Source organism: Bemisia tabaci, chromosome 2 (genome assembly GCF_918797505.1).
Source record: "Bemisia tabaci chromosome 2, PGI_BMITA_v3".
Lineage (NCBI taxonomy): Eukaryota > Metazoa > Arthropoda > Insecta > Hemiptera > Aleyrodidae > Bemisia > Bemisia tabaci.
Genome location: NC_092794.1, coordinates 29,693,524 through 29,718,918, shown reverse-complemented (window position 1 = coordinate 29,718,918; position 25,395 = coordinate 29,693,524). Strand labels below are relative to the sequence as shown.

At 39.5% G+C, this 25,395-nt stretch overlaps 1 protein-coding gene across 4 annotated transcripts in view; it reads left to right on the top strand.

Moving 5' to 3' along the window:
* The window catches only part of LOC109038525 (very long chain fatty acid elongase AAEL008004), a 324,320-nt gene that overhangs the window by 55,952 nt on the left and 242,973 nt on the right, over window positions 1–25,395 (top strand). The gene's annotated exons all lie outside the window — the stretch shown is intronic.

Genomic DNA, 25,395 nt, shown 5'->3' with positions numbered 1-25,395 from the left:
AAAAGGAAGCCGCCCCAGCTACGTGGTTCCATAAAACTGTCGAAGCGACGCGATGACATGGGTTTTCCCGTCCTTTTGTCTAACAACCCTCGAGCCCGAGACTGCTCGCTACGGGATCGCAGCCCTATTGTCTCATATGCCAAACAAAATATGACCCTCAAAATTTAAAGACAGTAAAAATGCAATTTTTTCTATCATTCGGAAATTGTTTTTACAGTGTATATTTTTCGATTCGCGGTGAAATTTTGAGCAGAATGGTGGTCAAACTAATGAAAATACATGATTCTACGGTACACTAAGATCGATACCACAACTGCTGCATTTATAACTTGCTGAACGATATTTCCGTTACTTATCAACATATCACGACGAAATTTAGTTCATTGTAATATACTTTTTTAGCAGAGCGTAAATTTACTGAGAAAGTTGAAATCGAACCCGATGAGAGAAATTTCATCAATTTTTTTGGAGCTCCACTAGGCCGAGCAGGAAGGGAAAAAAGGATGACGAATTGAGATCTATTGCTGCCGCCTGGTCTCCTGACTGTCCAGGCCCAGCTGTTCTTGAACGCTTTGACGAGATTTTGTCGGCAGACGAGTCAAAACATGATTTTCCGACCAGGGAGCGACATCCAAACCTCGCGCTAATCCTCTCATTGTATTTTTATTGGAGTTATGTCCGAATACTTTGAAGAAAACCGAAAATGGTCTCTTTTTTAAAGCGCAGTGTTTGCAATTCTGCCCTGCTAAGGAAGAACGACATATGAACATTCGGGAGTTGCCAAATTTTCTTCGATAAAATGTTTATTTTTGAGGAAAATTATGAATATTTTCCCCATGAAATTTTCAGACGTTTTAGATCAAATTAAAAACAAAAGTATCCAAAATTTTCAAAAATTTTCCTGAAATTTAGTGGTTTTCCAGGGGAAATTTGGCAACGTCTGAAGACTCATACGGCGTTCTTCCTTACCACTGCAGAATTATGTTCGTCCCTCCCGTTACCCCTACATCAGCCATCTTATCGAAGAGCAAAGGAAAACCGTGGGAAAAAACAGGAAACAAAATGTTTTTAGGACTGAATTGCTTCCTCTGAGTTGCTCCGAAAATCAGTAGCTACGTTTATGCGAGGCTCGAAACCGGGGTTTCACGAAACCCGAGTTTGTAATGCAAGTTTCCTCCGTCGGGTTTATGCGGGCGCTGTAACCCGACTTTCGCGGGAAATCAAACTTTCCGATTTTGGCGCTGTTTATGCGCATATTTTCGATTGAACTTGAATTTCATGTTGGCGCCATTTTCACAAGCTATACTTCATTTTTCCACTATGAATTGATTCAATAAATTATTAGGTATTACTCTTTTATCCTGTGTATGTTCAATTTTTCCACAATATATAAGCGGAGGCTTCATCTTCACTAGAAAAGCCTTTACTGACTTTCTGAGCAACAGTTGGAAAAATGACAGTGGATTTTTAATCATTTTACGTTCATATTTAAAAATTGAATGAATACCTAAGTAATCTCAACAACCCTTCAAATCATGCTCGAGCTTATATTCTGAGTTCAGAAAAGTAATAATAATAATAATAATAATATATTTATTAATGCAATAGCCTCATGAAATTCATACAAATTTATGAGCTTAACACTCGTCAAATAATATAATGGAACAAAATTTAACATCAAATAAATGTAACAAAAATTTTAACAAACAAATAAAAAACAGTAAATGAAGAACTAAGACTTAAGACTTAGGGGACTACATTCAGGCAATTTAGGGATTGGGGAGATTTGCGTCGAGATATTCTTTTAACTCGTAAAAAGGGTTTTCTATGAAGTAATTTTTTATGTTTTAAGTTGCCATAGGTAATTTTAGTGATGTTAAAAATAATTGTAGCAGGCACAGAAATTCATCATATTGTTTATTGAGCTTCTAATGATCTTACAATAGGTAGATATAGGCATTGAAAGTGTAGGAGTGCTAATCCAGTAAAGCACCGCACCTTCACTCCATGGTGTCGTAAAGATTGTATGTCTGCCATTATTGTAGTGAAACAAATAAAGAATCGGGATATACTTATGGGAATTCCTCCTTCAAGATATGATCAAAATAAGCAGATATTGATAGGTCAACAATGTATCGCTGAAGCAGAAGCGTCTAAATCCTCTTGAGGCAACGGACGGTGACAATCTCAACAAACTGGTGACGCTTCACAAATTTTGAATTTCGACATTCCCAGAGACACGCGCTGAAATCCTGTTTCTCACCCCTCTTTCCGACTGCTCTCCGAGTCCATGAGCAAGACAGGAAGAAAATAGGCAAGCTACCTACCACTGTTTGCCTACCTATGTGTGTTTTTCTTAAACTTGATTTTCAAAGGTGACTCATGTAAAGAGCAACTGACAAACAAGATTTCAGAACCTGCCATTGCATTTCACTAACCTAAGACACAAACCCAACCTTACCATTGATATTCTTTTGCTTACACTGTATATTATTCTCCCATTGAGATTCGATATGAGCTCAATTCAAAAATGCTTTTGAATTTAATTATTCGGGTAGATTGGAATATGGGGCTTTCAGTCTACCTGTAAAGCGCATTTACTAACATTCACTGCTGTCACAAGATATTTTTGCACAGGCAGAGCCACTTTCCACAATAGATGGATCTCTAACGCCAAGGCTCAATTATGACTAGTGATTCAACGACCAAAAATTGTTACACGCCTCAATAATAACCTTATTCTTATCTCAAATTGAAAATCTTGGATCACAGAGCACTCACCGAAGAATCTCCTTCCTTCTGCATCAGTATGAGAAGAGTGACGATACTTTGGAGCAATAACTTTGAACTAGTTTCAATAAATGATGGCCTCAGAATTTGAGTCATCATTTACAAGAGATTGGATCAAAGAAATAAGTCAGCAGGTCACGGTTGTGGCTGGTCTCACACTTCCAGTAGGACAATCAGGAAATAGATACATGGATAACACACAAATTCAAGAGCTACACAGCTCTGATTGGATCAGATTTCAGATTTAATCGGTAGATTGAAATGAAAAAATTCGGTGCACTACTTAAAGGGAAGCAGGGTGCCTTATCTTGAAATCCTAGGCAAATCGTGCGGATGCAGTAAAAAAGTTCTCCGCAGATGATGAACTGGTGGGTAAGGCTATTACTCAATTGTAGCCTGTAAAGCTCTTCGCTTGCTTTGCTTCTGTAGTCATAAAATGTTGATTAGAGTTGCAAGAATAATCTGAAAAAGCAGTAATAAGCCTGGATTCCATCTGACACTAAACACCTTCACTAGAAAATAACGTCCTACGTTTAGCTAAATAAGGATAAGTAAGCCACATATAACTGAAGGAATCACGTAAAAGTGCTTAAGCAACAATTATAGTAAAATTATGATTGTAAAAAATGTTGAAAAATGGCAAAATTAAAGCTAAATCGTGGGATAAGCACCAGTTGTTTACGAACGGTATGATAATAAATCCGCCATATTGCCGATCGCGCACCTGAAAATCGCATTTGAAGTCGAATTTCAACTAATTTCAACCTCCGGTTCGTTTATGCGGAGTGCGAAAACCTACTCTTTAGTGATAAATAAGGTTTCAAACACAAATTTCGGAAACCTACATTTCGTTAGTTCCGAATCGTTTATGCCGTGATTTGAACCTAGGTTTCAAACTCAGGTTTCGATTGAAGTTAGGTTTAGAGGCTCGCATAAACATAGCTAGTCTATTCGTGTACGCTGCCAACTTAGCTGCATCCTGCATCTCGAGAGCAACACTGATTAGATTTCGAAATCTCGCGACTTTTTGAGAGGTTGCCCATCGCTCATCTGCTTTCGTCGGATACGTTCTTTTACGGTTATGTTAGTTGATCAATGGGTACTTAACAATATCTGCTCAATTTTTCTTTCTTTTTTCACGGAACATTTCCGACTTGTGAGTGTCCGATACCGAGTGATACTAATTTGCCTCTGTATTCGCGAGATACGTTCTTTTGCGGCCGCGCCAGTCGATGAATGGATATTTAGCAATTTCTATTCATACTTTCTTTCCTTTCTTTTTTTTTTTACGGAATATCCTCGGTTTTTTAGTGTCCAACCCAGTGCGAGGCTATTGTACACCTGTTTGCGCCAGAAACGTTCTACACAATTTCTACTCATATTTTCTGGGTGCAAATGTGCGAGATTGTTGCGTCCTGTGCATAAAGTTTGTCTCTTTTTAGTGCGTCTACTAATTAGTGAGTCTAATAATTTACACATTCAAACAATTCACTCGAATTTTTTACGTAGAATGTTCCTTGAGTGAGTAGCTAACGACTAGGAGGAGTAACTCCAAATTTACATGTATTTTGCGGGTCAGTGCCGAGTAACCGAAAATCCTTCTATTATCAAGAGTGGCGGTAGCCACCCCCGGTCGAGGAAAATGACGTCCTACTAAAGTCCCGATAACAAACGGGTGGCCGACACTCTTAGTCACAGGCAACTCCCTTAATCTGAAAATTGATTCGATTTAGAATGGAATTCAGAGCAAACGGCGGCACGGATTCCAACGATCTTGGTGTCTATGGACGCAGCTAAGTTAGCCGGATGGCGTTTAAGGGTTTCATTAAGATCCATTGAGTTTTCAAAAAGTTATAAGCACTTAATGACCCAAAACAAGGAAAATTTTACTTTTTACTTTGCCGGGAAATTTGAATTTCAAGAATCCAGGGTCCTGAGAAAGTCACTCAAACTCCGCGATAACGGTAAACCTTAGACCTATAAAAGTGGGTACCTAAAGAATCGTCATGTTACCGTGTCCATGGGTTTTTACAGTTTTGTAACATTCCTAGTGATCTTAAAGAGAAATTACGGAAAATACGACTAAACTGCCCGTCATGACCATCTTTAACAACAGATTTCTCGCTTACCCGGCCGCAGATCGTAATGGAGCCTATATAAAGGGCACTCCGTGAAGATGTGAGGATTTCATTTTGCCACATAAAAAAGCGCTTTATCTCACGGATAATCCAGCATCCGCTTACATCCTTCAAAATTTTAGCTATAATTTTTGAATTTAGAAAAAAACCAGTAATATAATGGTTCAACGCCATTGGTTCATTCTGTTCAGGTTCGTCCGAGTTTCGGGAACGAAATTCCTGTCGTCGTTATCAACCTCCATCTACTGTATTTATTTGTGAATAATGAACAGATTTAATTTAAAAGTTCAATTCATTTTAGATCCTAACTAATATTACACACTTATATTATTACGCCCACTTTTATCCCGATACACTACTTCATTGGTTTCTTAAAAATCTCAAGTGATTTCTGGTCGGTCGTTACCAACCTCTTTAACTAGTACTAGTTGTGAATAGATTTACCTAATTTGGATAAGAGTTTAATTCTTTGTAGATGCTAACTACTATATGTACGTACTCTTATTATTACGTCTCACGTGTTCTACTGGAGCCCGATATACCTTAAGTTTCTCTTAAAATGTTCAAGTGATATCTTTATTTTATTGAACGAATATATGTGACAAATTTTTAAGTGAGGTTATGTCGTCATGTTTATGTCAGTACCTGACCTAAGCGATAGATGTAATTCAGGTAAATTACGTTAACGAAATTACACCGAAATTGTGCCAAACTCTAAAGAGGAAGCAGCATTTACATCACAGAATGCATGCTCGTGACTAAAGTCTAAAAATTACTGGAATATGAGCCTCGGCCTTCACATGCGACTGTCACTGAACTTCGACCGAAATTTATTCGCTCTACATCTTGCCATCAACCTATGTGCTCTGGAGTGATTATGTTTCTCTGAAGTGTATGTTATTTACATTAAGAACATGTTTCCTTCATGATTTATCTTGGAATCCTCCTATCTCTTCTACCGTTCTTGTTACGCGTGGCTTGCGAACCTGAGTATGTGAGGCACAATTCCATCCCTTTTCGGAACAGTTCAATCATAGATCAACTTAATGTCACACAATCAAAGATCTTTGACTGTGAGCATTTGCTCAAATTGGTTTCTTCCGAGTCTCTTTGATTTTGCGTCAGGAGTTGTTAGAAACATCATTTTGCCCAACAATAGTAACAAGGTCTTTAATGAAAGGTATGTACTCGTATTATTCTCATAATTTCATAAGTTGATGATGAAAACACAATGAAGGCTTCATTTTCTTGCATCGATTACCGTGTGAAATGGGTGCGCCCATTCTTCCTCCATACAAAAGCGTAACAGAATAAATTGCTTATCTGTCAAGAGGACTACAGTAGTAATATACGTAGGTGCCAGTTCCTACCCAGTTCCATTGGAATAAGTGCGATTGTGTCAATCAAGGCTGAGTACAATTATATTAACAATTATCTTTTTATCCAGCCAGAAGTATGTCTTCATGATCCTTACTTTGTCTATGAGCCTTGCCTGATCGCATCAGCCCCAGTAAGTGAGAGGATATACCCACCTAAATCGGAATGGAAAGCTTTGTTTAAATCGCCGCCCCTCTTTCTTGCTGCTTATGTAAGGGGATAATCTCCACCCTTTTAATGGATATTTAATCTCAGTTCTCTGTTTTAAATGAGGACCAGTTTGCTAGAGGGAGCCTCTGTGCACGCTCTGTGTCATTCACGTATTGAGTGTTTGTTTACATCGAGTCATAAGGTTATGTTTGCACCCACTTATTGCTATTTATACTTATTGCTAGATAGATGTGTTACTGAAGTATTATTCCATTTTGACCTAGCGAGTGCTTTCTAAGCTCAGCTCCCAGCATGTAATTACTCCAGTGAAACAGTGCACGTAAAATATCAGGTGTGCGGAGTTCAGTATTGACCTACCTAGTTTCTGCACCGCTAATCGTCCAAGGCTGAATGTGATTAGATCAATTGGTATCATTTATGAGAAGAAATGGAAAGCTCGCATATCACCTTACATATATTAACTAAATGCTCTTATCAAGAGATTGCCGTTTCGGTTTATGTCTGTCAGTGAACCTTGAAAACTCAAGGAAACTAAGAGGTAAATTTTTCAATATTTTATCCTTAAAATGCCTGTATTACGACCAAATACTTTCTCCGTGGCTTTTGCATTTTTTAAAATAACTTAAGGCACTACCTATGTGGGCAAGTATATGATTTGACAAATTTTATGGTGAAGCGATATTATTCGAAATTAATCCAAGAGAAAGGTAAGCTATTTCATTGCATGCGCAGGTATTTTTTTGCAATGGCCGATACTTAATAAGGTCAGTGAGAAATTCTCTTAATAGGTATTCATTGTCAGAACCTGCAGCCTGATTGTCGAAATTGTGTGTTTCTCGGGTAGACATAGATGACATAGGTCAAAAGGCAGTACGTGATTGGTCGGCGCTATGTCTTGTCGCTGTTTTGTCGTGCCTCTGATGGGTGGAACCCTAGACAAGCTAAAGGCATCTCTTAAGTTTCTGACAGTATGTTGTCCATTCCACCAGACAAAGGCACAATAAAGCTGCGATAAGACATAGTTGATCAATAACGCTCCACCTTTTAACCAATGTCATCTGTGTCGCTACCTTTCAAACACAAATTTTCAACAATCAGGCTGCTGGCACCCTCAAGTTAGGAAGATCATCTTATGCGATAAGTATGCCTGTTGCCAAATTTTCAAAGAGAAATTAAGTATTCGGGGGAGATGAAAATATTTCTCATTTCATTGCAATCATCGACAATTTTTCTTTTACAATGCTCCTTAGAGTATGGTGCACCTAGAGTTTGTAGGAACAAAGTTTGGATGTTTGGATGCTCTAAAGAATAATAATCCCAAAAGTCATGAAAATACCTAGCTAGTTTAAAGTCATGCCACACCAAATAGCCTCATTTTGGTAAAATTTGTGCTCTACTACTTCATTCACTGGTTGTTTCATGAATAATTCATCATTCCATACGGAGTACCTATGATTTATAAGGCAACGCTCTCATGAATTTCCATAATCATCTGATAGGTTGCTGAGTGATGAAATTCAGTATCGAAAAACTTGCCGCTAGCATTAATACAAACATAGGTGCGCTTAAGAGGGATGATGTGCGTAGTTGAAACAAATGAGCAAAATTATTTTATAACTTGGAATAAGCTTACAGTGTAATGCCTATGACAATAAGTTATACTCTTTTTCCATTAATTTTCTCACGCAGGTAAATGACAACTCTATAGCTATTTAACCCCTCCCCCTCCCCTGTCACCCTTTTCCTGTGAGCCTTTCCAATAGGTACAGATACATTTGACTACCTTAGGTAGCCCCACTACTTTCAACTACCTATTTCCAGACTGATCACAAGTCAGTGGGTGCTATTAAAATTTCCGCTGAATGTGTTAGTGCTTTAGCAGATGTTGTTTACTTTCCATTCATTCAGGATTTTCAAATAGCCAATAGTACCTACTTAATATTTTATGGCCACACCTTTCTCCATTCAAAAACGAGCTGATATAAACTACAAAAACCCTCAAAAACATTTTCGGGCAAAAAATCCGGTCGAGGAAATTGACGTGTTACATCTTATTAACCAAAAACATTCCCTTTCACCCCTCCAAGAAGGTTGATAAAACTAAGTAAGTAACTATGAGATGACAAAAACCTCTCTTAAATTCTCAGGGTCCACCAAGGCCACATATGTCCAAAAACTTACTCCTTATGGTTTAAAAAAAAGAAACAAAAAATAATCCCTCAACAATAAGAAAATTTAAAAAAAACCGATTTTGTGGTTCACAGATATGTACATAAATCCTTCGAATGAACTTGAAATCAAAAAATCGGTCGAGAAAATTTAAATGAATTTTCTCCTTCAATTATGAGTTCCGCAACAAGCACGACTCGCTTGAAGCTTTCCATACACGAGCCGCAAGAAACTAATTTCTTCTTTCTTACCTACTGAATGTGAGGAGAGCGGGAACATTTACTTTTTCCTTCATTTATACAGGATGCAACAAGCATGACTCTTGCGTTTGCAGAAACCCTTTCATTAAGGAGATCGCGAGAGCCTTTACCGCGTTCATTTCCAAAAGGGATTACTCCAGAATTTCACATTTTAATAATTTAAACGATTCATCTGTTCTTCTCTTCTCTCCTTCTGTCCATTGACAGAAATACAAAATTTTTCCGACTCACTGACGCGACCGGCTCGATGCGTAAACAAGTGTGGATTACCTCTAAAGTATATATAAAAAAAAAAAAAAAAAAAAAAAAAAAAAAAAAAAAAAAAAAAAAAAAAAAAAAACACTTAAATCACAGCATGGGTGTGAGTTTTCTTATATCGAAACTTAATTCAATTTTTTTAAATAACTCCTCTTGTCAAATGGGACCCATTTCGTGAAAATGAAAAAAAGGAAAAGTAAACGAAAACTTTTAGCCTTCTCACCATCCAAATCATATGGTAAGCTTACAGTAAAAGCAACCATGATTTAGATTCAGCGAAGTTAATCGAAAGAGTCTGAAATGTACCTATGTGGTAAAATGGGTCCACTGGTAAAACTGAAGCTGGCGTCAGGGATAAAAAGGCACCGTTTCACTGAGAGCATCGAGCCGGTCGCGTCAGTGAGTCGGAAAAATTTTGTATTTCTGTCAATGGACAGAAGGAGAGAAGAGAAGAACAGATGAATCGTTTAAATTATTAAAATGTGAAATTCTGGAGTAATCCCTTTTGGAAATGAACGCGGTAAAGGCTCTCGCGATCTCCTTAATGAAAGGGTTTCTGCAAACGCAAGAGTCATGCTTGTTGCATCCTGTATAAATGAAGGAAAAAGTAAATGTTCCCGCTCTCCTCACATTCAGTAGGTAAGAAAGAAGAAATTAGTTTCTTGCGGCTCGTGTATGGAAAGCTTCAAGCGAGTCGTGCTTGTTGCGGAACTCATAATTGAAGGAGAAAATTCATTTAAATTTTCTCGACCGATTTTTTGATTTCAAGTTCATTCGAAGGATTTATGTACATATCTGTGAACCACAAAATCGGTTTTTTTTAAATTTTCTTATTGTTGAGGGATTATTTTTTGTTTCTTTTTTTTAAACCATAAGGAGTAAGTTTTTGGACATATGTGGCCTTGGTGGACCCTGAGAATTTAAGAGAGGTTTTTGTCATCTCATAGTTACTTACTTAGTTTTATCAACCTTCTTGGAGGGGTGAAAGGGAATGTTTTTGGTTAATAAGATGTAACACGTCAATTTCCTCGACCGGATTTTTTGCCCGAAAATGTTTTTGAGGGTTTTAAGGTAATACGTTTCGTACCCCGTTCGTTCATACATTTGCGCGAAATTCATTTAAAAAAAAATTCATTTTGTAACTTTTACGTTGTAACGTGCGCAATGTAAATCATGTTGGAACTGTGTTTTCCTCTCTCTGTGACAGTGTATGAGAGTGCCCATTATTTTCTGAATTAAGTAAGTTTATTGCTGGAGTGTACCATTCATTTGAACATTCTGAGCAATCGGCTCAGTAACTTTGACTGGTGCAAAGTTTAAATTTTATAATGGAGCCAATTATTCGAGAAATTGGAGGTGATGGTAACTGTCTTTTTCGTGCGATTTCTTTTTGCGTGTATGCTTCAGAAGATTATCATATAGAGGTAAGATCGCGAGTAGTGCAGGAAATAGTGCATGACTGGAATAATTATTCACCCTTCATCATCGGTGATCGTGCGTACGAGCATCAAATCATCAACACCTCGGATTATAAGAATCTAATGCTGCTTGATGGCAAACACGGAGGGTATCCAGAAATTGTTGCGGCATCAGCGTTGTTTCCCGATTTTCAATTTCGCGTTTACAGAGAAGGTAATATGTATCAGTATTCAATTTTTGGTGACGGTCCACATGTGGGCAATTTATTATATTATGACGGCGGAGAAAAAGGTCATTTCAATGTGAAAATATCATCTTATCTATCATCTTTATCTTTGACAATATCATTTCTTCTGAAAATCAACGTGATAATTGTGTAAATTATAATAAGACTCTCTGCTCACAGGACGTATCAGGCAATGATATACCTAGAAATGCTGTTGAATGCGTGGGAGGGAGGGAGGACTCATCGGGCAGTCAAAAGGGCAGGCGACTAAAATTGAAACGGAAACATAAATCACTTCGTAATTTATTGGATTACATTACTTCATCATCTTTTTGCATTTACGGCACGGAATACGGCTCGCTTGCGAGCCGTAAGTCACTCGCGAAGCGAGGGACCGGGGGTCCAGGGGGCGGAGCCCCCCTCTAGACGCGAGGCGAGCGAAGCGAGCCACAGCGGCTAGTTCAGCATAAAAATGCAAACCGTGTTGTAATTGGTGCTTGAGAACAACTGTGGTACACTAGTATAATGAAGCATTTTGCATGTATCGCAAATGGCAGATCTCCTACCTGACATACTTTAATTAACCCAAAAACACTAAAACAGTCTCTGAGGTAGCATGATAATTGGTCAAATAATTTCACAGCATTATACTTCAGAAACTTTCACAAACTTCACGAGGTGGGCAGAACGAGTCTGAAGACAAGACACGACATACGTTGAATAATTCCAAAATATTATGCTTCAAATTTCAGACAATTTCACAATCTTAAATTTCACAACACAATCTTAAACGAGGCGGATGGATTATGGAATTAATTATGGATGGAGGGAGATGGACGAAATATGAAAACACAAAGGAGTAAGCGAGACGCGAGAAGCAAATACGGGAGAGTAGTGTCATCTGAATCTGAATCGCGGCTATGTACCTACAGAAAATGAACATTGATCTTATTAAGCCAGAAAAGGGCCAAAGACGCCAAAACTCATGAACCAATCAGAGAAGGGCCAAAGGATGGCAATACTCTCCAGTACCTAGGTCAAAGACACATAACCTAGATGTAGGCGAATTCTACTAAGGTCTCCGAATAAGGTTATCACCGGTGGAAAAGTTTTCGGAAAACAGAACGCGAATCTTGAACTTTCAGAAGTAATTATAGGATAACTATAAACCGCATAGCAAAGAGAGTTTTAGGACTGTTATTTATTTCTTACGCTAATTTGCATTTAATCGTATTCAAAGAGGCATGATGAGGTAATCAAAAAAAAAAAAAAGGTAAAAATGGCGTTTCGTGCATCGATGAGTTGGTGCGCCATTTGATCGCTTGAGCGCACTAGTATACTAGAGCTCTAGTGGCAGGTCGAAATCAAAAAGCGCCGCCTATCGGCTGAGCGCTTAAAAAGGCACAACGTGCGGGGAGATTGTTGGCGAAAATCGGCGCAATCGCACGACGTGGCCACTTTGAGGGGAAGAAAAGAGCATTTTTAAATCGAAAAGGATAATTAAGTTATTTTTCCCGTAAAGTACTCTAAAAAAGTGTGTTACCTCCATAAATTGTAAAGCCGTAACAACATTTAAAAGGGGAGAAAAAAATTCGCGAAATGGTGGGAAAAGGCGTCTTCGCACGCCACGCTCGCAACTTTAGGCTCTTCGAGGCGCCATTTAAAAAAAATTGTTTCTCCATTTTTATTTTCCCCCCGTTATTTCCTCATCAAATGGAATCATTTGCAGGTTTCCGCATTTTAAATTTCCGAAAAGTCAGAAATAAGGGCCACCCTATATGTAAGTACACTCTGTAGGGATTAATTTTCATTCAAATGGAAAAAGACGAAAACCAACTTATTTTCCTTCATTAATGTCTATTTTAATGGTTCTAAATAGGACTGAAAGGCATTGTTATAAAAAAATATTATAAGCACGCTTTCTTCGATGAACATTTTTGAGATCGCGGTCAATTTGAGTGACAGCAGCTGCGAACACTTTAATTTTTCGGGGGAGAAATTGCGACCGCGTAATGTAGCAGCGACGATTGAAAATTAGGATTGCATGACTCAGCGTTGTGTATCAACTGTTAATTTGGCAATGCGACGCTAAAACATAGTAATAATGAAAAAAAAAAAAGAAAAAAAATGAAAATCCAAAACTATTAGTTAAGTGCTCTGATTGAGCAATTAAAATCTCCCTCCTTATCTTGCCTCTGTGGTCCTCAAATCTCTATAGCCACCCTGCTTCCTGCACCACCGTTCAATAAATCGGAAGAAGAAAAAGAACGCGCGGGTGCCAAATATTGGTTTCCCGATAAAGTGCACACCTGAGTGAATTCAAATAAGCGTCTAATCTGGTGTCCCGAGCTGTTTTAATCGTCATAATCTGAAAAACATGGGCAGATCAATTTTTTTCTCTCATTTTCCACACTATTGTTGACTATTACATGCTACTTTTCACTTTATTTGAACTGAAATAAAAATTTAGGAGAACTTTGAATGTGTGAATTGCCTACGTTTGTCCCTTATTAGCGTGTTCCCCGTGCCTGACTTTAAATCAATGTTGCAGCATAACTAGAGTGATTACTTGAGAAAACTTTATAGGAGATGATAGGTAATGCTTTTGAATTTGAGAAAAAAATAGTTCAATTTCTTTTTTGCTCCATCAATAAATTTTTCACGCGCTAGAATCATTGTCCCGAGCAACAGTCAGCAATAGTCAGGAGAGACATGGCAACGATGTGACAAGCTCTAAATGATCGCCGCAACGTTAAGGTTTTTCCAAAAACGACTTTTTTTGTTTCGATTGAAAAGTTCACACGTCGCAGATGGCAAAAATTCTGAAATTCGCAGATTTTTGTGCAAGATTAACGCCATTAATGATGCCAAACAAAATTCTGTACACGATAACTAACAGGACGTCAAGCATACACACACACACTGAAAAAAAAATATTTGTGTTGTATACTCAAATTTGGGTGTACAGCACCAACTCATATTTGCTTGGAATGCCCTCAGAGATTTATTTGTGCCGGATACAAACTTGGATTTTGGTCGAACGCAAATATTAAATATGTGCCCGTCACCAATTTAATTTGTGACCGTCACCAATTTAATTTGTGACCGTCACCAATTTAATTTGTGCCCGTTACCAATTTAATTTACGCTGGGCACAAATAAGTTCGTTGGAACCTGTCCTTAACCTAACTCGAGATCTATTGCACGGCTCTTGTGGGGTGTTCAGCGGCGCTTGTAGAAGGTGTACCACTGGATAGAAATGATAGCTCATTTCAAACATGAATGTGAAACGTATTAGAAATTCAAAATTCAATGAAGATATTTCTAGATGCCGCATGCGATTAGTATTTAATTATAGGGGGAGGTATTGTTTAAATGACAGAATTAAGGTTGAAGTGCCTTGCAGAGATTTTCGAAAATGATCGTATTTTATACCTAGAAGTGGAAGTTTTCATGAGTGGACTTTTATGTTGATGCATTTGAATCTGGAATAGAAGATATTGCTTGAGCATTAAAAGGATAACTAAATATACGACTCACCACTCGCAATAGATCAGCTGTGAGATCCTTCTGTAAATCCAACTTTGGTAATCCATTGGTTAATTAATACACTCAAAGCAGGTTACACATAAGTCAGGTTTATATAAAAGCTAATCGAGAAGCAAAAAGCAGTATGATAATCAATTTTATTCGAGAGGACACACAATAGCACTGGAACCAGAACGGCTATGAATGATGCAGCCACAACACAGGGGATAAAGGGGCACATTTTGAATGAACGATCCATTTTCCGGAAGAACTTATTACCTATGCGAAGAGAATGAGCGAAATTTTGAGATTTTCATGTCCAAATGTACATTACCGACCGAATTTGGTGGGTTTACGACCGGCTCAAGGACGTTAGCTGTCGATGGTCTGCTAACTTCTTGTTTGTTTACAAGTATATAATGATTAGGGGTTAGGAAAATCCGATGCATGATGCACAAACGGCCACGAGAGGTATACGTGGTAATTTTAAAACAGTCTTAATTTAATAATCCACTTTTATATTAAAGTCTTCTTGATTTTCCCGACGCGAACAACGAACTCGACGCCATCACCTTTCCAACCGACGAAAAAAAGTAACGGAAATTTGAAACAAATTTATTATTGGTGGCATTAATAAATTTGCGTACAGAATAAATAAATTTGTGCACAGAACAATGTGCCCGGTCCTAACTATTCCGAAATGCCCTCGATGCAAATTTTAGACTTGCTACGTAACAAATAAGGTCGGTGCAACGGCATAATTTATTGGTTTGCGGACGCAAAAAAATTGGTGCCGTCCACAAACTTCACTTCAACTCAATACGATTGTTCAGGACACCAATATTTTTTTCAGTGCACACAAAATATCAGCTCGTAAAATACTTTCGAAGTGTGCGATGGGAAAAACTTTTTCTTATTCCGATATTCTATAGGATGTGCTACTAAATATTCCGTGAAAAAACACCAAAATTGTCTTCACTGTTAGACATGACCTTACAAAACAGCTTATTTCCATCCTGTCCCGTTCCATTCGGTCCCATATGTTTCCGTCCTGTCCCAGTGTCCCAGTTTAGTGGGACAGAGTGGAAAACTGTTACAACTGAAACTTGCTTGTTTAAGCCCTGTAGGCGCTCTTTTCTACCGATTTAAGTGAAATTTCGTACCTGGAGGTATTTTTCAATGAGGAACTCGAATTTTTGGTCGAATTTTCATAATTCGAAAATCCAATACGGCGGACATGGCCTAGAATGCTATCTCAGCGCTTAATCAACCGATTTACGCGAAACTTGGTACCCGCAGGTATTTTTAAATGGAGAACTCGAATTTTCAGTCGAATTTTCATAATGAAAAGAACGAAAAGAATGAAAGAACTGAAGACATGCTTAGGGCAACTGAGATCGACTTTTGGCGAAGGTCTGCTGGGATATCGAGAAGAGAGCGTATCCGCAATGAAAAGGTACGCGAGATAATGGGTGTGAAGGACATCGTGCACGATATCAGGTCAAGCAGTTGGTCTGGTATGGACATGTGCGAAGGATAGCAGATGATCGGTTGCCCAAGCAGGTCTTCGATTGGGTTCCTCCCGGAAGGCGACGGCGTGGACGTCCTATGAGAGGTAGGCGACAAGGGGTAGAGGTGGAGATCAGAAGGTGCCAATTGTCTGATGATCTCCGGGAGGATAGGGGGCAATGGCGATTGGGTGTCGCAGAGCGCGAGGCGGCGCTATAAAAGCGGCTTTATGTATGTATTTTCAAAATTCGAAAATCCCAGATGGCGGACGTGGCCCAAGATGCTATCTCAGCGCCTAATCAATCCATTTACGGGAAACTTGGTATCCGAGGGTATTTCTCAATGAGAAACTCAAATTTTCAGTCGAATTTTCAAAATTCGAAAATCCAAGATGGCGGACGTGCCCTAAAATGCTATTTCAGCATGTAATCAATTGATTAAAGTGAAATTTAGTTCCCATGGATATTTTTTGACGGAAAACTGAAAATTTTAGTCAAATCAAGATTCGAAAATCTAAGATGGCGGCCGTGCGGCTTAAAACACTATCTCGGTGACTAATTAATTGATTTTAATGAAACTGGACCGGAAAACTTTGATAAAAGGAAAAGAAAGGAAATTTTAATAGGGGTGCAGTACATGGTTTCTTATGTATCTTAGACTACGAAATCGAAAAATTCCTAGGTTTTTTCCATTGTGCCCAGATTCTCCCGGAAAATTGACTTTTCTAGAAAAGCTAGATTTTTAAGGAAAATTTCAAATTTTCCCGGGATAAGTCGCACTGATACAGGTAAATGGAGGTGATCTTCAGAATCAGCGCCGAAAATCTACTCCGAAACCGTTCGCAAGTCTTCGGAAAATAATAATAATAAAGAAGAAATAAAAAAAAAAAAAGAAAAGAAACGTTGACCAGTGTAATTGTCATGTTAATGCAATTCCTCAAACTTTTCCTGGCTTTATCTCCACCTCAGCGGTACACGCCCACTCGAAGTTTTAAAATTCGTTGTTTTTAATCCATTTGTATTGCAATATTCCAAGAAGTAAAAGCTTCTCGTATTAAAGGAAGACAGTTCGCATTTTGATAAACAGACGGAACTGTCTAAAAGACAAGCAGAATAAACTTCAGATATATTTCATGACGGATGAATTTTTTCTCAATTGTTTTAGGTTTGCAAGATATAAAAGGGTTGCATGTTTTCAATTATGTTTTAACTTAGTGCTCGACGATGCTTTTATGAAAATTCTGTTCAATTTTCAATTAAAAGTATTTTATGTCACCTCTGAGATGAAAATTTGGGAAATCATGCAAAATTAGAGCAAATGGGAAGTGGTACACTTGACGGTGGAAATTTGGGTTTAAGCCCAACTCTTAAATTCGACGAGTTATTTTTCCTAATTCTATACCTAATGAACGTCAAAATAAAGTTTGGTTTGCTCAAAAATTCACAAAAAACTTTCGGGACAAAATAGAACCTGGAATGAGTCAGTTAAGTCATTTTTATTTATTGTGTCATTCGAATGTAGTAAGTGACCGAAGCTTACAGTTTTTTTCCTACATTTTTTTGATGACTGCAAACGGGAGAAAAGTTAATTCGAAAGTGCCAAAAATTAGGGTGGCCTAAAACGGCGTTTGAACTGCGCGCTCGTAGGTTCCGGATGTACACGTCATGATCAATATGGCGGCGGAATGCGTAGTGGAAGAATACACGGCGGCGACGCGTTGGCGGTATGTTTTTGTTGGTCAATTGGAGGTTATGTTGGTTACTTTGTTTGAGATTCATATCCATTGTTCTTAATTCTCTAAGCTTTTCAATCAGAATGCGATACAGGTGTATGTAGGATATGAAACATTCACACAGAAATTACCTAACCTCAAACGAGAAATCGTGATGTCAACAACGGCGGCGTGGCGGTAGTAAGCAGGTTGGTTTCGTCGCCGCCATCTTCCCGTTTATGACGCGGAGATGCGGAGATTCACGGCGGTCGGATCAAACACGTTTTCGAGGACCCCTAAAAAGGAAGCGTTATATCTCTGCGGAGACAATTTTTCGTGAAATTTTAACAAGCGCATCGTTCTTCTCGTACCTAAAACTGTAGGATCCGACTATTTGCAGGCAAATCCCTCCCGAGCTTAACTGACTCATTGGACCCTTATTTGAATTCACCCACCTAACTCCTGCTAGCAAGCAAGATCCGGTGACACCCCGCGCTCTAATCATATGCTTAACATCTGAATCATGGCAACCGCAAAGTGGCCCTCTGTTTCCAAAATCTGCGCGACCTACACAGAAACTGGGCCGGTTCCGGCGCCTCCGTTGCTGACCTGGGGGGGGGGGGGGGGGGGGGGGGACTCTCCGGCCCTAACGCGGCCCAAAACGGCACGACAGGGAGGAAGCCAGGACGATTTTTCCGTTGAAGCCCCCCCCCCCCCCCCACCCCGCGACGTTGGAATCGCGAAATATTACCTTATCGAACGTCGACGGCTCTGATAGTCCAGGCAAACAAGGAAAAGAGCCTGCAAGAATCCCGGGTAGCAATGTTTTTATTGATTCTTATGTAATTTTTGACGCTGAATCCAAATTTCAACTTTGCCTCAAAAAATTCGGACCAGAAAGTTGCGAAAGGCGAAAATGGCCTAAAATGGGCCTTTTTCTCGGATCATGGCCTGTAACTTGCCAAAAGTTGATCGGACGATAAAATTAGTGATTTTCAAAAATAAAGCTCGTTAAAGCTAGAAAAAAGTTCCTATACCTTTTTTTTCTCAGGACAAAATCAAGCGCGCTGACAGGCACTGAGCTTTGAAAAATGAGCGAAAATCGCGTTTTTTGCGGTTTTTGCCCGATGTCTCCTTTTTTATTCGTCTGACGAGTAATTTCTGGAGAAATTATGTGAAGATGATAAAAGAGGTTGTTCCATCCCCCGTTAGATTTGGCCCCCTATCAAATATGATCCATCTTTTCAGGAGTGATACAGTAGCATGCGAGACGTTCAAATATGGCGGTCATTTTGACTTAGGCCCCCCCAGAGAGGGGGGGCGGGGGGTCAAAGACAAAACCTTCAACTGCCTATAACTTTTGAGCGAAAAATCGGATTGAGTTGAACTTTTTTTTAAATGAAAGATCTCAAAAAGATCTATCTGCTGATACCAGAAAAATTGAAAAAAAGTTAAATTTAATGCAAATTTTTAGCAATTTTTCGATTTTTTAGGAGACAAAATTTTCAATTTTGTCGTGTTTCGGCACCGCGCAATGACTCTACTAAAACAAAAACCAGTTTTTTAGATTCTACACTCAATTTCCTATAAGATGCAAAAAACCGCATCTTGGGGAAACGTTTAGATCGCGAGCTATGGCTTGTCAAAGGTAGCCCCGCGCTGTTCGCATATCCTCCACGCGTCTGCCACCGATCCTGTTGCCCCTCCTCCCCCATCCTAAATGCAAATTAACATTCTACTACCCAGCTTTCGTATATATCTGCGTTATAGGTACGTGAAAATCCAGCAAGTTCGTGATTTCCAGTGGAATTGATGCTTTATATCTCTCCCCCCCCCCCCCCCAACCCGGCCACTGTGCTCCAAATATTGTGCGAAAAAGAATTATAAACATTTTCTTGTTACATGTTTTTGCTGATGTAGCACCCTGTGACTACGAAATCGAATTGAGGTAATTTTTTATCCCACCTCCCAACCTCCTTGTGTAACCTGTGTGTATCCTTGTGTAACTGCTTTCAATTCACTTAATAAATTACTTTTTTTATACCTATTCTGTTCATTTTAGCGTGTAATCTAGAAAACAAATACCTCCAGTTAGACACAAGAAAAAACTATTACAACTTGTAGGCAGGGGCAAACTTCAGTGCCAGTGGCCGGGTGGGGGGGGGGGGGGGGGGGAGCGAAATAAAGTATCAATTCCACTGGAAATCACGAACTTGCTGAAATTTTCACGTACCTATAACGCAGATATATACGAAAGCTGGGTAGTAGAATGTTAATTTGCATTTAGGATGGGGGAGGAGGGGCAACAGGATCGGTGGCAGACGCGTGGAGGATATGCGAACAGCGCGGGGCTACCTTTGACAAGCCATAGCTCGCGATCTAAACGTTTCCCCAAGATGCGGTTTTTTGCATCTTATAGGAAATTGAGTGTAGAATCTAAAAAACTGGTTTTTGTTTTAGTAGAGTCATTGCGCGGTGCCGAAACACGACAAAATTGAAAATTTTGTCTCCTAAAAAATCGAAAAATTGCTAAAAATTTGCATTAAATTTAACTTTTTTTCAATTTTTCTGGTATCAGCAGATAGATCTTTTTGAGATCTTTCATTTAAAAAAAAGTTCAACTCAATCCGATTTTTCGCTCAAAAGTTATAGGCAGTTGAAGGTTTTGTCTTTGACCCCCCGCCCCCCCTCTCTGGGGGGGCCTAAGTCAAAATGACCGCCATATTTGAACGTCTTGCATGCTACTGTATCACTCCTGAAAAGATGGATCATATTTGATAGGGGGCCAAATCTAACGGGGGATGGAACAACCTCTTTACACTAAGTGCAATGAATTGATGTAAATAATAAGGAACCCAACACATTCCAATGTGCGCAGTTTTCACTCATTTTTTCAAAGTTCGGAGCTCGCCAGCGCGCTTGATTTTGCCTTAAGCAAAAAAAGGTATAGGTATTTTCTAGGAAATTTAACGAGCTTTATTTTTGAAATAACTAATTTTACCCTTAGATCAATTTTAGGCAAGTTACAGGCCATAATCCGGAAAAAGGCCGATTTTAGGCCATTTTTGCCAAATTTGGCAACTTTCCGTTCCAAAATTTTTGGTGCAAAGTTATAATTCGGATTCAGCGTCAAAAATCACTTAGGAATCACCGAAAAAATTGCTACCCGGGATTTTTGCAGGCTATGGCCCCTTTTTGGCCTATTTGCCTGGACTGGTTAAATCGTTATCAAATTGCCTGGACCCGCAGACGCAATTTGGAGCACGGGATACAAACGGGAAGGTACGAAGTAGGGGACTCAAGGTAGGGGTCAAACAGATGGTTTCTCAGGGCAGAGCGACCCTACAGGGAGGTCAAGGGTGGTAATCGTCGGAACTTTAGCTCCAGCAGCCCGGGGTCCCCGCGTGCCGAATCTCGAGCAGAAAGGATGAACGGCAGAGGCGGCGGTTTTCCTGGAAAAAATATAGGGATCGAAAAACTGGTCTTTCGAGGCGCAGTGCACTTCTGGATAGGTTGAGGTCAGTAATTTTTGGAACTTCAGCTCCGGCCATCGGAGGGCACCCGCATGCCGGAAGAACAAACGGGGCGGCGCACACTGTGGTATTAGACCTGAATAGCTGGCCAAAACTATTTATCACCAGATATCGCCGAGTTTTAAAAATATTTTACAATCAGTACTTCTTCTTAAGTGATAATATGCACAATTTAACCACCTAACACATCATATGACAATTTGCGGAGAGTTTAAAGAGGGTGCAAGAAGCCCTCCAAAAAGCCTTTAAAAGGACGCAAAGTATCTAACTAAAGCGGTGCATTTAGACGAGTTTCTCCTTCACCTATGGTCTACTTTTCGAAATAAGGACTTTCTATTACCTCATTAATGGTTTTTTTTAAAACAGCGTAAGTCACTTCAAAATTTTTGACGAAACAGCCGATCTCTCACATTGAGGAGTAATTGTACATTTCTCAAAAAATTAATATGAATCATTCTAGATATTAGATTTTTGACAGTTTTGAATCAAAATTAGTGCTAGTATGAAAGTGCCGGGACCTCCATATGATGATTTGAGGATAAATTATAAGATGAAAATGAGTTCTATCATAATAAGAACCATTGTAAGGACAGAAAGCACCTGTGAAAATGATTCATTTTGATGGGTTCCTTCCTAACCCATGGTCCACATCTCAAAGTGAGGCACTTCACTACGAAATTCGTAAGAAAACCACATATCTCACTTTTACGAGGCTTCAAATGTGCCTCACAGCGTAATTTCATGGTGCCAGAGGGCCACTTTTAAAGCCCCATCCCCGGGGCCGCATGGACTCAAATTTGTCTGTCAAAGTAAATCATGGCATAAATATGTCTATACTCAAGGATAATGCACGAAGAGATTGTTAGATAACGGATTAAACACTTTTGCAAGACTTTAAAGTGACCCTCCCATCCGCTTTCAAATTATTTTTTTTATCCCTCTTTCGAGGGCGTAGGGGCCAAAGAAACAGGTTGCGTGACCGAATATCACCCAATTGGTACTAAATGGGTCAGAGCTGTTGGAAAAATACAATTTCAGTCGTTAGTATCGACATAATTTTTCCCATTCATGTTTGTGAAAATCGCTCAAAAGTCCATCTTTAAAGTCAAAAATTTCAATTTCCTCAGTTTTCCTCAGTCTGTCACCCCTGAATCCTGAAAATACCCACTTCGGACTATAACATCCCGCCTCAAACTGCTTGAGAACAGTTGAGAGAAAAAAGATATCGGCCTCTGAATTTCGAAAAAAACGTTTACTTTTACATCACTTTTCAACCTCCTGTGAAAATCACTAAAAAAAGAAATTTCGAAAATACTGTGGTTAGTTGTGTAGAATATACCCCTAAGAATGTGTTGCATATCGCCGAACTTCCCTCTTATGATCGCACAGTTGAAGTAAACTGATCGACGAGTAGCGCGCCGAAACATATCAAAATAATCGCTGAGAAATAGGTAACTTCGTGGTCTCTTCGCGGGAAATTGAGCCACTCGAAAAATGGTACATACATGTCTACCAGGGTAAAAAACAGTGTAGATTTCGAATATCACATTGGTTTTCCACTAAAAAAAAATTTAAAATTGAGGTTTTGGCCAGGTTTTTCGGTCAAATACCACAGTGTGCGGCGGCGGCGGCACGGCGCGGCGGTGCCGAGAAAACCCGTCGAGGTGCAGTATCTCACCGGAGGGTTACACCGGAAAACCTGGCGGAAGGACCGGAGACCAGGCTAACGGGGTTCCGCAAATCGATTTTCGGGGGCGTGGAATATGGGGGAACCGGACCGCAGGACGAGGTGGAGAATCTAAAGATCGCGGTAGACCGCCAATAATTTGTTTGTATAGATGATTTGACTCTTAGTTAGTTGTCTAAAGTTTTGACATTTGACCAGACACATTTATTCATTTCTCTCACCTCTCCATGTATTTTTAAAGGCCGTTACGCTTTCGCCATATCCTCTCTTCTGTGGTCTACCACTACGCATAGAATTTTTCCCGCAATAAGTTCAAGTGCGTCTCTCTGAAAGTCTGAGATGCTGACCTCCCCAAAAATGTGTATCACACTTTGCTAAACTTCTTAAATTTTAACTGTGCACTTTCCATCAAAATCTCCCGAAAAGTCCTTCATTTTGGTATTGAAAATCCGCCGTAAATCCTAGGTTCGAGGAAGGCCGTGGACAGAGTGGAATGCTTCGCGATAAACTGGTATTATTTGAAGAATATTGTCGGTAAAAGGGCATATGAGGCTTGCATTGCTGCCAAGATTGTGCAATTTTTCATAGATTTTTCGGGAGATTAAATTCATTCAACGTCGACCTCTTACCTGCGTACAAGTGTGAGGAACACGTTGTAGCCGATTCAGGGAAAAATTCACTGCAGAACTGTCGGATAAGTTACTTACAACTAGAGAACTATCTTACACAAGCTCACCAGCATTGAATGTCTCATACGCACTTTTACCAAAAAATGCCTCATTTGTGGAACGATGAAGACTATACCAAGCCTTAAAACAAACGCAAAAAGATGGGCTCATTTTGATATGGCTATACAGTGAATCCCATTATAAAGCGTTATCGGATAGTTTAAGCTTTATAAGCCCCAAGGTGAATCATTGTGAATCAAGTTTAATTGATTTCAGAATTGTTCTGAAGAAACGGAAAAGGTCAGGCGTTGTTCGGTGTCACGTCGGCTGTCCGTAGCGAAAGAAACTACTCAATTAGGCAGGTTCGAATGTCGAAAGATAAAATCTCTAGTCACTCTTCGCGCCATAAATAAACATTCATCACGAAATTTTAAACATTGCTGGCCGGGATTGCATTTTTATGAGTGATATGCATAACTCGTGAAAACGAATCCGCAATAAAGATTTACAGTACTCTACGGACCTTGAACATCACCTTCTGTCTCGTCGAAAGTTTTGACGCAAGGCGGTTTTGTTTATGAAACAATCCAAGGATTGACGTAACGATTCCAAGCTGACCCCTGATTCACAAATCGACAGAATCTTCGGAGGTCTACGCCAGAATTGGAACAGTGACCATAGGAACTTTGATCACAGGACGTTAAGTTCCGGAAAGTCAGGGAAGTTTGTTGCGGAAGCTTAACATTTTTTTCTACCTGCCGAAACAGCACAATTTTCAATTTTAAGTGACTTCGCCATTGCAACTTCCGTCCGAATACTGGATGACCGCTCTCTTCTTCAGTAAATGTATTCTTCTGGAAAGAATTCATTGCAACAAATTTTCTCGCACCATCTCAAGTGCATTCCCATAATCTGGAAGTATTGAAGCAAGAGAAGCGGGCACAAAACTAGGATAGGGTGAAAAACCCTTTTCGACGGCGTAAAGAATAAACACCCCTCATGACGATAAAAATGACATGTGTTAAAATTTGCTTTTAGTGTTTACAATCTAGATTGCATTCATAATAGAAATGATCGACCTCAACGGTATAAGAATGTTTGGTTTTTATCTTTTAAAAGTTTCATTCCAGAAAATGTGTTTCAGTGATTCTGTAATCCTGTTTTCACACATTTTTACGTAAGTTGCAAAGTTCATCTGAAATGGAAAGGAGGAGAGAGGCTAGGTAAATGATGAATCGCAGACTACCGCTAATGTAAGAGCTAGAGGGCGGTCGTGGTTCGAGTGGAGGATGATGCAGCACGGTGGCACGGCGCGGTACTAATAATAGGCCTCCAACGGCAACAGCGCGGCCGGGAGCATCGACGCGGGTCCGACGCGTGTGACCTTCGCGCGGCTCTAACTTGTGATTTAAAGCAAAGGCTTTAAGATACGTCAAAACCAACGAAATGTTTGCCTTCGTGCTGGCAACTTGTCGTCTTCATGGGGGGGGGGGGGGGGTTGTCAAATTTTCGAATTTCGTACCTATTCAAAATTCCTTCTCTCCACGGGGTGGCAAAAAGGGCTGTTCGGAGCGCCGATAATCGTCGCTTTGAACTTATCCGTGAAATTATAGCCGAGAGGGCTCTAACTCGTTAAATTCCTTTGGAGTAGATGTTAATATTTTTCAAAAAATGTGTTAGTCGATTTTTATCCCTTAAAGTGTGGACTTTATGTAAGGGGTGGCGTGGAGGGCTGAAGCTCAATACACGTGAGTTGTACCATGTTTAACACAATTAGTTCGCTATTACGGTCAAGACAATAGGCCTTTTTTCGACCCACCCTACAGCCTTACCGTATTTTTGGTACATGCGATTAGAGGTAACTTATTTGCTGCCGTAGATTCTATTGACGATTAACATTCTCATATCACCGAACGCTAAACCAAACTTTTTCCGGCGTAGCTCTTGTCAG